The 13,576-nt window shown below is 34.1% G+C and overlaps 1 protein-coding gene across 1 annotated transcript in view; it reads right to left on the bottom strand.

Moving 5' to 3' along the window:
• LOC144849911 (uncharacterized) overlaps window positions 1-13,576 on the bottom strand; it is a 76,053-nt gene that overhangs the window by 20,264 nt on the left and 42,213 nt on the right. The window lies entirely within an intron of this gene.

The raw sequence follows: 13,576 nt of genomic DNA on the forward strand, positions 1-13,576 counted from the left end.
ATTAACATCCTGAGTTTGTAATATGTTGATAGACACACGATTGAATAGCTATTGCTATTATCCGTTTAACCAAAACGTTTCCAAAACCAAACAGTACATGACTCAATAGTTCACTATGTCGGTCGGTCGGTCTGTCGGTCTGTCTGTCGGTCCGGTATCACTATGCGTTTTATCGCTTTTCTGTACTTTTTGAACTGTTTTGATGTACAGGAAAGTTTTAAAGTACATTACTTTTTGAAAGTTCATTTTTTTCTGAGAGCACGCGACTTATGGCTGTTGGCCTTGTTTTAACATAAACTTGTTAGCTAGGATAGCGTCTGCGAACGTAACAGAACAACCATATAAGAACAAGTTGATTGATCATGCAACATATGAAACTTCTTCATAAAAGAGGAAATAAAAATGAAATATTTCACTCCTTGTACATTAAATTCCGCTGGTGTGTACTAAATTTTTAGTACATCCCTACAAGGAAGTTCAATATTTTGCAAAGTATTGTGCAATCTGTAACAAACTTTGTACTGGGCTTTTTAAAGTTGCAATCGTATTCTGTGAAACCACAGTGTGTCTATTGTGTTCTAACAATCGGGCTCAATACCGACCATGGTCTGACCAGGAAAGGGTGAGATTTCTGACATGTATTACAAATGTGTCAAATCTAAAGATAAAGCGACAAACCTCTCATCTTGTACCTATTGTAGACAAGCATTCCAATACACATTACAATGGCACCAATTAGCATTCCAACAAAGAACATCCCGAAACAAAGCATTATTTTTGCCCAGTCTTTTATAACAATTTACTTCTTACTCAATTATCAATACTTATAAATAAGTCAACTTGTATACACATCTAACAGTTTGTAACAATTGAGTCCTTTTACTGCAATTTCACATGATTTTTTTCTCGCCGCGGCTCTAGCCAGCTATGTCCCAGGAGGACATATTCATTAATAAGCTGTTTCATAGCGGTAGCTTTAGTATCTAAGGCTGACAGTTTTGCGAATTTGTAAACTTGACTATAATTGATAGGTCCCAGCTGCTGAACGTCTGGGAAAGAGAGTCTATGAGGGCTCACGGTTGAAAGATTTTGGATTCTCGCCCTTCGATTGGTTGACGCGAATCAACAGACTGTGGAAGAATGTTATCACTTGTACCACCGTGAAGTCACGTTGTCTCTAGAGGGTATTCAGTTGCATGCCTACAGTACAGGTTGAGGTCACACACAAACAGGCTCCAGTTGAAGTTCAAAATTGACCATTTTTAAATGCCAGTTTTGAATTAGTAGATTATTATTTGTTGGCAAATAATACATTGTTGGAAAGGTACACATTCTTTCAAATGCTGTGTATACAATTAACTAGTGAAAAAATGGGCATGTGATTCATAATTAAAGAACTATCTATGATTTGTATGTATTTTTGCAATTAAAGGACATCTTTTTAATAATTAATCATAAATTAATCAAAAGAACAATGATTAATGTTAAAATGTCGAGCGGCGTTTTTTTGTAAGAAATATTTCTTGTTATAAAAGGGTTTATACTTTCATGTGGCTTTCTCTATAATTGTAAAAAATATAGCTTACTATTACAATGGAGGTATTTAAAAAAAAGATATTACAAGTGTATATTTGCTTGATTTTCAGAAATTTAATTTCGATTACTTCAACCCAACCGCCCCACACCACCAAAAAAAATAAATAAATAAAAATAAGAATATAGGCCTATAGAACATATTAATTATTTTTAGTTTGGCTTAGGCCTATAAATATTTATAAAAAAAAGACGAGCAAAAACATAGGTAATCAATATCGGGAAGATATTAAAGGCAAACATAGTATTATTTAAATAATTATTAATATTTTCGTTCTCTCACTCGTTCATTTTTGTGTTCGTTTGTTCATTTGTGTATTGTTTATCCGTTTGTTCACCAATGGTTGTACCATCATTACTTCGTGTATTCATTCATCCATTAGTATATTTTCTTCGACATTACGACATAAAGAGAGAAAGTTAGCACTTTCGTTTTTCGTCGTTTGTCCGTCATACGTTCATTCCATATATTTGTTCTTTTATATTGTTTATCCGTCTGTTCATCAGGTAATTTTTTTTAATTATTAAAACTTGATGACTTTTCAGAAAGTTGAACCGAATCCCCATGGTTGCAGTAGTGCATGGATTAATAAATGGACTATTCATTAATCCATGAGTAGTGCTAACTTTCTCTCTTTATGTCGTAATTTGCATACAGGTGAGCACGCACTCTTGGTGGTATTTTATTTGTTGTTATCTGTGTTCTAATTACATGCAATCGTTTACTTAAGGCACGCGTATAGGCCTTTACTCAATAGAAAAAGTGGCATGCAGTACTAACATTGATGGTTGAGGTAAATAATCATTTATTAAATTAATATATAATACAGGATATGGTCATTTTACTGATATCATTTTGTTTATGGTGGAACGTCCCAGTCAAGACATGATATAAACATGATATCATTATGGTATCATAAATGTATCATACTATGATATACTATGATACAATTTATATATCAGTATGATATCAAAATCTTCTCATTTTATGAGATCAATCTTATGATCTAACAACTATCTCAAATTTATATCAGAGTCTGATTTAAGTCTTGCATATAGCTGATGTTATTATTATTAATGCTTCGAGGATCTTAATCAATAAAAAAATGGCTAATACCAATAATACCCATGTGTGCTCCTAGGACATGACTCCGACCGATTTTTGGAGGGATCAAAGGGCGGGGAGGGTCTCGAACATAATAATCATATTTTGAAACTTTAGAAAATACTGATAATTATTATACAGATATTGACTGCTTAGAGGTTCAATTTGACATCCCCGAGGGAATAATATTATGTTCGAGGGAATATATAATTCCCAAGAACTTAATATCATTCCCGAGGGGATGTCTAATCTTATATTTTACCGATATAAAAGGCGATATCTGTTATATTACATAGCCAACAACAAGTAGAATATCTGCTGGGTCGGGTAGCTAGGCTAGGGCCAGGCCTCCTTTTTGTATTGTATGTAAACAAGCTGCCCAGACACCTTACCTTTCGAAGAATAATATACAGATAATTACTAATTAATGATTCCTTGGCAATAAAATATTCACTAGCCTAGGTCGTTTAAATAATAACAGAAGAATTTCCATCAATAAGCCTACATTAATAATAATAATATTATTATCAGGTCGGCCAAATAAATAATAATTTGTCTTCTTCGATCGAGCCGAATCACCGGATGTTCAGTGCGTCGCGCGCGTACTGGTTACTACTGTGAGTATTAACCAATCACAAACGGTCTTTCATCACATCTAGGGAGGACTAATAACAAATGAGGGCGCTATGTATGCATAGTTTAAATAGTTTAGTTATTAATTTCTTTCAGCAAGTTCTGTGGCGCAGCGCAATTTCATCGCGAGTTCAAGACCCAGTAGATGACTTTTGTTTATTTATCGGCAAACGCGAGTGTTGCCGGCCACACGAAAATTACACAGTCAATATCATCGTACTCGAGAATTTATATGATTAATGACAGGGACACGATAATTACGCGAAAATTACTCAGTCAATATCATCGTTCTCGAGGATATATACGATTTACGATCCTCGCAGCGGTAGTCATGTGATGCAGTTTCAACCAATCACGTTCGCGTATTTACATAGGCTATGTAATATATATGTTGAAAACACAGTGTGACGTGTCTTTATTTTTATTTAAATTTTAAAACTCACCAACTATTTAGTAGCAGTAGCATTGAAAAAAAAGAATGTTCACCTATTCTCAATTATTTGTTCACTTTGGTTATTATAGTTGTCAATCATTCATTGTTTCCTTAAGGAAAGCTAAATATTTACAGATACCTTAAATACTTTTCTTATGACAATTTGCTTTTAAAAAAACTGGGTCAAAACTTCACTTAATCATCCATTGTGAAATTCCCAACCCTCCATTGCACCAAAATTAAGATGCTAGTGAGGTGTGTTTTAGGATGGTATTGGTGGTGTAAAAAGGTTTAAATAAATATGGAAATGTTCATGTATAGTCTGACATTCCGGTGATTAATCCCCTAATAATGGAAGATGCCAACTGAAATCAGTTTAAAGGGGGGTTCCGGGTTTAAAATGAATAGCAAAAAATGTAAAATATATTTGTTTGTCTCTTGAACGGTAAAAGTTTCAATTTATATAAGCGCCCAGTGAAGCAGAACGAAGGCTGTGAAATGAGGCCAGATTACAAGTGCAGCTACGGCAAAATCACACTGTGGTTACAGAATAGGAAATTCGTGAAATGGTCAATCTTCCGACGACTCGTTATCATTAACCATATCAATTACTTTTGTAAAATTATACTTATCTGATGTAATTTTAGTCGGTCTTCCCATTTATAAAGTCAATTTTTTATGAAAATCCATCAAAACAGTGAAAAATTAGATATGTTTGCACTTTACGTTTGCCGATTTTCGCACTGACTTAGGGAAGAAAGCTTTCAAAATCAATGAAGCGTAACGTATACATTCCTGAGCGAGGAGAGCGAGACGACGATACACGTGCTCACTCTCTGCCCATGCCTGGCATCGTCACGTGATAAGCAGATACAATATACAATACCAAACTGGTCGGGTCGAGTATACCCCGTCTATAATCACAACATGAACGATGTACAGTATTTGATTGAAGGTCGACTCGACCTACCGGAATGGTATAGATAATATAGCTCGAATGAGAGAGTTGGAATATTTGTAAACATAAGTATTGCTAATTTTAAAAAGTGTAGCCTATAGTAAAAGGCCTGGTAGTATCAATTCGCATAGGGTCTACTACACTAGCTAGCTCAATTTTTAACTGGGCCGGATCGGCTAGGTCTCCTTCCTACTACCTGGTCTACTTGCTTGATGCAGTATCCGCTTTTTTGGAGAGTAAACTAGGCCTATTTTAGGCCTACTTATTAGACGATCGGGACACCATACGTGCGGAAGGCGATCGGACCTCGTTTTGCCTCAATATTTACAGCCGATTTTGTAGAACGTTTTAGGCTTAGATTGTTTAGGAGTTTGGTTGATAGGATGGGTGTGGAATCCACTGAGTTTTGTTATTTATGGGCCAATCGTTTAGTAGTAGGCTAGCTAGGCCCATGATGGCCCCAATGTTTTAACGTAGCCATCGTGGCATGGAATCCCTAGTCAGAAATGGCTCTCACCCATGAATAAAATGATTTAGGCTAGGCCTAGCCTAGTACGTGAAGCCGATATACGATCTGTACTATTCGAGGTATAAAAATAGTATAATTTATGACTCCGTAAATCTGTACTACTAGTAAATGTTGTATTTCATTAAATGTCAAATAAATATATGCTATTACGGTTATTATTACACTTTAGGCCTAGCTTAGAAAATCTACAAAAAATGTATTTCACAATGATCGGGTGGTCGTCGTTTGACAGGGGAGAGAGCTAGAGATGCAAGTTGACAAACACAACGTACAAGCTTGACGTCGCGAGTTTGGAATCCACTGATGACGTGATTTTGTGAATATCTCATGAATATTAATGAGCTTCCCTAAGCTGCTGAAAAACAGACTTTCCATGAATTTACCCTAAAATGTATATAAAATTTAATTTTTTTAATTTCTCGTCATTACTTCTTCATTCTAACATGTCTATATTGTTATAATATTTTTTATTTAATAAATAAACGATATTTAAAAGCAATTTTAAACCCAGAATCCCCCTTTAAACTTGGCATAACTGCTCTCACTGGGGGGTGAAATTTAAATTCTGTTTTAAATCTGTACATGTTGGTTGCTATACTAATCTCACAGTGCCATGGGTGTGCTATACCAAATAAGGGATTCGATCTCTGTGCATACTCTCGGACACTAATGTTTTGGACAATGTAAATACTGACTTTTTAGGTAATGATAAAAGATATTAAATGATATTAAAATTGTACAATACTTTGCATTGTGATTCAGGGGTTCCATCTGTTTGCTTTTTCTTCCTTCTCTACTAGTAAAATTATTTGTTATATTGAAATTCATAAGTTTCTGTATGTATAATTATACGTACGTATTGAATGAATTTCACTATGAATACAATTAGGCCTATTCAACCCATCATAATTTGGCTTACTAGAAGGTGAGCTCGCTTCGCTCGCTCCCCCTCTAGGAAGTGTAGACGATGGTTCTCGGAATGATAATGTTCTCCTTGTACGTTTTCTGTCGGTTACCATTATTGAAATGCTTGACATTCGTAAAACTAAACTACTTTGTTTCACAGTGTTTTAGATGATTAATAACATTTTAAAGTATAGTTTTTATTGTTTGGTAGGGCCCTTTGGGGAGGCGGAGTTCATTTGAGGGAGGTGCTTATTCGAGGGATATATGTTAAATTTTTTAGTTTTAATAATATGGTAACATTTATAATCAAATGAAATCCTCTAATAGATATGAAAAGTGGTAAAAAAAAATAACAAATGCTTGGTAAATTGTAGATAACAGTGCGATAAATTCTACTACAAATAGTATAATTGTGTTATTATAAATGTGGATGGACGTTTATTAGATAGTTGGGTTGGTGGGGGGAGGGGGCGGTATTATTATTCAAAGTGATGTTTTATTGGAGAGGCGTTTATTCAAATAAATACCATCCTAATAATTATTAATACATTATTTAATTTAAACATCTTTTGAAACTAACTGCCGTGACAGAGTGGGCCCAAGAAAGAAGACATTACGGCTTGCAACATGGGCTACAGTTATTCCTGCCAGCTTACTCAATAAAACTCAGCTATCGATCGGGATTTCACTCTATTTTAAACAAAATGTTTTATCATCAAATCTCCCTATGTAATTTTATAATACTATTCCCCACAATATATTCCGATTCTTTATGGCGTATATTAAATTTGATCTTTATTAATTTGCAGTATAATTTCTATTTTTTAACTACTGTACCTTCACACACGCGCGGTATGTTTTAAAATAAACAAAAAACTGAAATGGCTATGACTATGGCCAACCTAAGCTCCAGTCCTACTATCTGTTAGCTGTTAGCTACTATTTTTTTTTTCGTCTTCCAAAAGGACACTGTATTGATTGATTGAAAGTGCCTGTTTCCAGTCACCTTTAGGGTCAAATCTATTATTTTAACTGCTCCCTTGTGTATAAAAGAGAGAAAATAGTTGAAACCAGGTTGTTGCAAGGTGAACTTATCGTAAACCCGGAAATTACTTTGACCGCGAAGAATTGAAAATCTACTGTTGAAATCAAAAAAATTCTTATAAAACCCTTTATAATATCTTCCTAAGATAGAAATATGGAACAATAGCATCGATGTGAAAACTAATGTTATCAAATCTACGTTTCGCGGTACATCTGAGATAGATAAGGTAGGTATCCATGGCGGAGATTTGTACCGAAGTTTTTGCATTGTGCTCGCCTATGTCAGAATTAACAGTTAAATATCGTGACTTCTAATGCCGAAGTTCATATTCATGTTCGGACCTCTACTATCATTACCACACTAGACAGGATTTCTTTACAAGTTATATCTTTCTAAAAGGATGTGAATGAGGAAAGTTGGTCATACCCATCGTTGATTTTACAGTCGGGAAATTACCTCACAGAAAATATTCATTATTTACAGTGTCAGGACTGTGAATTGTCAAGCCAATTACAATTGTTACTTCCTCTAGATCATGCTGTAACGTAGGCTTATTGTTCGTTTATCCCAAATTATCTAAAGTATCCAAACATTCAGTAAAACAATTGAAAATAATTTGATAAAACATCTTGCATCTAAAAGCATGTACAACTTACTTTTTGCCGGTGAATGTCCAGAGAATTAACTACCTGCGATTGTTTCTTACGGCCAAAAAATATATGGGTGCGAATTTGTATGAAAAGGAAATCAAAGGTGCAGATAACTGTTTCACTATTATTGTCTCGTACTCTCTACCACACTCTAACGTTTTGTATACTTATTGATTGTTCTTGTTATATGAGTTGATATATGTTTACTTCCGCATATTGTTGAACTTCAGTTCATGTCAAATATATTGAATCATTAAGATGATCAAATTACAGTGTTCTTTTTAACTCGTAACATTAACATTTAAAAACAAAAATTAAATATTGTTGCAACCAAACTCGCGCACAGGTATTGAATGCTATCCTGTCACCAGATTAGATTTATCGTACTCATTGTGACGCTTCAAGGACAATAGGGTATTACCACTACACCCCAAAACCATATTTTGTTTACATTTTTATAAACAGGAAATTAGCTTACGATACTTTGTTTTAAACAAAATTAAAAATACAAAAATTCAGAGGCTCTACTCACTATAAAACGGTCACATTCAAAATTCGTTCACATTGAATGTCATTCAAAATCGCTTCAAAATCTAAATCATAACTAGATTTGAACTCGTCACTTTGACGAGTTAGTTATCCGCACGACAAACGCCGCGCGCTCGTCATGTGTTAATATAATAATATGGCATTATGACCTGAACTGAAGAATATGATATGCTGTTAGTGCTGAATTCTGTCAATTTTGTATATAGTATATACAGTGCAAACAGTATAATCTGTATACATATTACATACAGTGTAGAATAGGTGAAATTACGGGACCCCCCGTTTATTCCTATTTTTAACATGGCGACGGTATCAAAATGAAACACTAAGATAGCAATTTCGGAAGGACATTATCTCAGCAACAACATATTAACGTGTAGAAAGAAAATTTGAATACGTAAAATATAGATTCTCGCCCTTTTAAATGTGATGAACTATGACGCAAAAGATGAAAATACGACTTTTTTTATTCAACTGGCCATACGATGACGTCACAACATCCGATTGGCAAAATGTTTACATGAATTCGTATCTACAATCCAATAGCTTCAAGAAAAAGTTGTAATCATGATTATCACTTTTTATTTTGACGAGCTATAACAGATTGAAATTTACCGTAAAGATGAAAATAAGTGACCCCCGTTATTTACATTTTTAGACGTGATGACGTCATAAACATTTTTTTTTAAATTGTTGATTGACCTAGATAACATAAAAATTGAGGTGAAAATGGAAAACGGATAAGTGGAGATGCGCTCTATTAAATGTGATGAGCTATGACGAAAGATACAAAAATCCTATATTTTATATTCGCGTGGCCATACGATGACGTCACAATGTCCGGTTAGCCATAATTATTAATGCATGATTCCATATCTACATCTTATCATCTTCCAGAATATGTAATAAAAATAACTTTTACCGTTTAGTTTAGAAACAACGACTGTTTAAAATGACATGAAACGCGTAGAAAGTTGATTAGAAATTGATTTTTCGCATTTTGAAATTTTGTACGCGCGTGCGTGCGTAACTTTGTGTGCAACATGCCATTTTTTTTAACAGTCAGTTAGCGCAAGATATAAATTAAACTTTTGTTAAGTTTCAATTTAAATTGTTATATGGTTTTCGATCTATGTTAAATACGCGAAATTCATAAAAACGCGCGTAAGTCATGTTGCGCAACTCTGACGTCATTCACAATAGGAGGTGCACAATTTCACGTGAATGCCCACATTTTGACAAAGTTATAAAATGTTATGTTTACACGTTTTTGAGTTACGCGAGACACAAAATTGACAGAAAGAAAGAATAATACAGAAACTAGATTTGAACTCGTCACTTTGACGAGTTCGGGTTATCCGCGCAAACGCAACATGCACATACTTTAAACTATATGAACTTCGACAATTATTATGCCATCCGTTGACATGAATTAAGTATGTTTAAAGTGCTGAATTGTACCTATTTTGTAGCATACAGCATATTACAGTATTTACAGAATACACTGTATGTTATATACAGTGTAGCATAGACGAAATTACGAGACCCATCTTTTAAATCCAATTATGAACACGATGACGTCATCAAATTGACATATAAAGATAACAATTTTAGAAGATAATTATCTAAATAATCACATTAATACAAGTTTGAAGAATTTTGGGCACGTAAAAGTGAGATGCGCTCTCGTTTAAACGCAATGAACTTTTACGTAAGATTTGACAATATGACTTTTTGAATTCAACTGGCCATATGATGACGTCACAACACCCGATTGGCAAAATATTCACATGAATTCGTATCTACAATCCAATAGCTTCCAGAAAACGTTTTAATCATGATTATCACTTTTTATTCTGACGAGATATAACAGATTTAAATTTACTGTAAAGATGAAAATAAGTGACCCAAGTTATTTACATTTTTAGACATGATGACGTCATAAAAATTATAATATTTTTAACTTATGCAAAAGATAGTTGATTGACCTAGACAATATTAAAATCTCGGGGAAAATGGAATACGTATAAGTGAGATGCGCTCTGTTGAATGTGATGAGCAATAACGAAAGATACAAAAATCCTATATTTTACATTCGTGTGGCCATAAAATGACGTCATAACATCCGAGAGGTAACAATTCTGCATGAATTCATATCTACAATTTATCTTCTTACATAATAAGTTTAAAAAATTGGGGATCACTGTTACATGCAAGGCACAAACAGAAGATAGGCAATACAAAGGATAAGTTATATAATCTAATCTACGTTTTATTCTTCAAACAGAAAAGCAAAAAGATAACAAAATCAATTAAAATGATTATAAAGATAAAGATTAATTAATAATATAAAATAATTATCAAAGTATAAGATGGTGGTAACACACAATCAAAATACATAAAGCAATTCAAGACTTACAAATATAGCTGAGCCCAAGCCTAATATAAAGCTTTACTTCAGTTGTTCAAAACAGTCAAACAGACTTCTAGATACTTCAATAGACTTTAACAGCATTTAGTTTAGCTATCTCAGTATTCGTATTAGGACTGATTAAATATGGTTAATGTACCACTATTTATATTCTTATGCAGGATATATGGGGTGATCATAATGATCTCATCAAATAACTTAAAGATGATGAAATTGGTTTTAAGATGAAATTCAAATGACATCATCATCTTAGTATGAAGTTGTTGTAACAATTTCCTTATATGGAATATCAAACAAGTGTCTCTGACAACTTGAGTTATGAGCAGTCTCATAGGTACAATTACTAACAACCTGGTTACTGAACTTTAGTCTAGTCTACAGCCAATATTATATATAAACAGTATAATACTCTGGTAAAGTGATAATAATATAATAATATAATAGTATAAATGTATCTCCTAACACACCCCTCCTTAAAGAAAAAGTTTGCATACAGTACATACATACTTTTTATATACATTACAGTAAAATGTAAAAATTGTATATAAAATCACAGAAAAATATTTTATTCTTTAAAAACATCTGTGTACAACATTATAATATCAAGTTCACAGTTCCTCTGCTGAATTCACATTTTGTTAATTGTTTATTTTTTAAAGTTCCTTGAAAAATGTTCTCAACATGATCTTGCTAAGTATCACTGTAGACAATAACATCATTTATGTAGCCCTCGCAGCCATTGATGTCTGCAATCACACTATTCAGGAGGCGTTGAAATGTGGCTGGTGCATTCCGCATTCCAAACAGCATTCGCTTGTATTGGTAGAGTCCGTCATTAGTGACAAAGGCTGATATGTCCTTCACACGTTCGATGAGAGAAACTTGCCAATATCCTTTGAGTAGATCAAATTTGCCCAATTTGTAGAGACAATCATTAATGTGTCTCAATGGGTATGAATCCGCCTTTGGAACTACATTCACCTTTCGAAAGTCTGTATATAATCGGTAAGAACCATCAGGCTTTAAAACCAACACACATGGTGAACTCCACTGACTAGAACTTGGTTCTATAATATCGTTTTGGAGCATATACTCAATATCTTGTTTTAGATAGTTCTGCTGTATTATATTAAGATGATAAGGATGTTCTTTAAGCACCTTAGCATCATCATCATCATTATTGACTTGTACAGGTACATCAGGAAATGAACTGTTATGTTCAAGCACCAATTTTGTTAGTTCTGTCCTTTCAGCATCTGTTAAATGAACAAACTTAGCATCCAAATTAGCAAGGACCTCAGAATGTTGAAGTCTCAAACAACTCTCAGTATTAAGATCATAGTTACCACCATTATTATTGTGGACATTTAAGTTTAAGTCACTCTCTACCCTAGTGGCAGGGGTGATAGAAATTAGTTCAGTAGCGCTTAGAACAGAAGTCAAGTTATCTTCAGAATTTGCGCATAAAACAGAAGTCAAGTTATCTTCAGAAATAGTGCATATAGCAGAAGTCAAGTTATCTTCTGATATGACATTTTTATAAATATTAGAGTCGTCAACCTGCTCAGCAATCAATTTCTCCTTAGTCAAACATACACAAGGCATAATGCCAGTAAACAAAGTATCGTCAGAGGGAGAATTAAACTCAGAGGCAAGGAATGTATCCCCTAAAATAACCTCATCAATTTGCTGGCTAATAGAATGCGTAATAGCACACACAGGGAACATACTAGGATCTGGGGTGGTTTCGTCCACTTTTACCATAGCCCCAGCTAAATCATTCCCTAAAACAAAGGTGACGCCCATAAATGGAAGTTCCTTTAGAACCCCAACTACTACAGGTCCGTTTATAAAATCGGACTTAATAACAATATTGTGCAATGGTACGTTAAAGTACCCTAATTCAATTCCTTGCAAAAAGACATCATCCCCAGTAGAGGACCTATCAGATAATGGCAAAATACCTTCTAAAAGCAAGGATTGAGAAGCACCTGTATCCCTAAGGATCCTAATTGGCTTGAGGTTTAAATCATCTCCAATTAAAGACACAAAACCATCGGACATGAAAGGAGAGTACCCATCAAGAACAGAGTCCGATACCAAATTTTTTAAAATTTCATTTTTATGTTTCTTGACCAAGACCAACCCAGAAGGTTTACTTTTTCCTTCCTTTCGTTTTAAGGCAAAACATTCGGACATAATGTGCCCTGGCTTTTTGCAATAATTGCAAATAGTACTTGGAGATGGAAATTGTTGGTCAGATTTGTTAGGAGTGTGGGTTGGTTTAGGCGAAGTAGAAGAAGTATCACTTTGAGAACTAGCATTAGGCTGGACTTTGTTTCCAGAAGACATGACTGACTGTGACTGGGGCTTTTGAATGAATGCTTGTTTATGCGTTAAGGCATAGTCATCAGCCAGTCGAGCAGCTTGACTTAAGGTCTCAGCTTTTTGCTCATCTAAATAAGTCCTCACATCAGGAGTAATACATGATTTAAACTCTTCTATCAAAATTAGTTGTCTAAGCCTATCATAATCTTTATTTGTTTGTTTAGATGCACACCAACGATCAAATAACCGTTCTTTGGTTTGTGCGAATTCAAGGTGTGTTTGGTTAGTTTGCCGTTGTTTATTTCGGAATTGTTGCCTATAGGCCTCTGGGACTAATTCATACCCCTTTAAGATGAGTTCTTTAACTACATCATATGATGAACTTTGCTCAATTGATAAATCAGTATAAATTTCTC

The sequence above is a fragment of the Antedon bifida genome, chromosome 8 (assembly GCF_963402885.1).
Source record: "Antedon bifida chromosome 8, ecAntBifi1.1, whole genome shotgun sequence".
In the NCBI taxonomy this organism is placed as follows: domain Eukaryota; kingdom Metazoa; phylum Echinodermata; class Crinoidea; order Comatulida; family Antedonidae; genus Antedon; species Antedon bifida.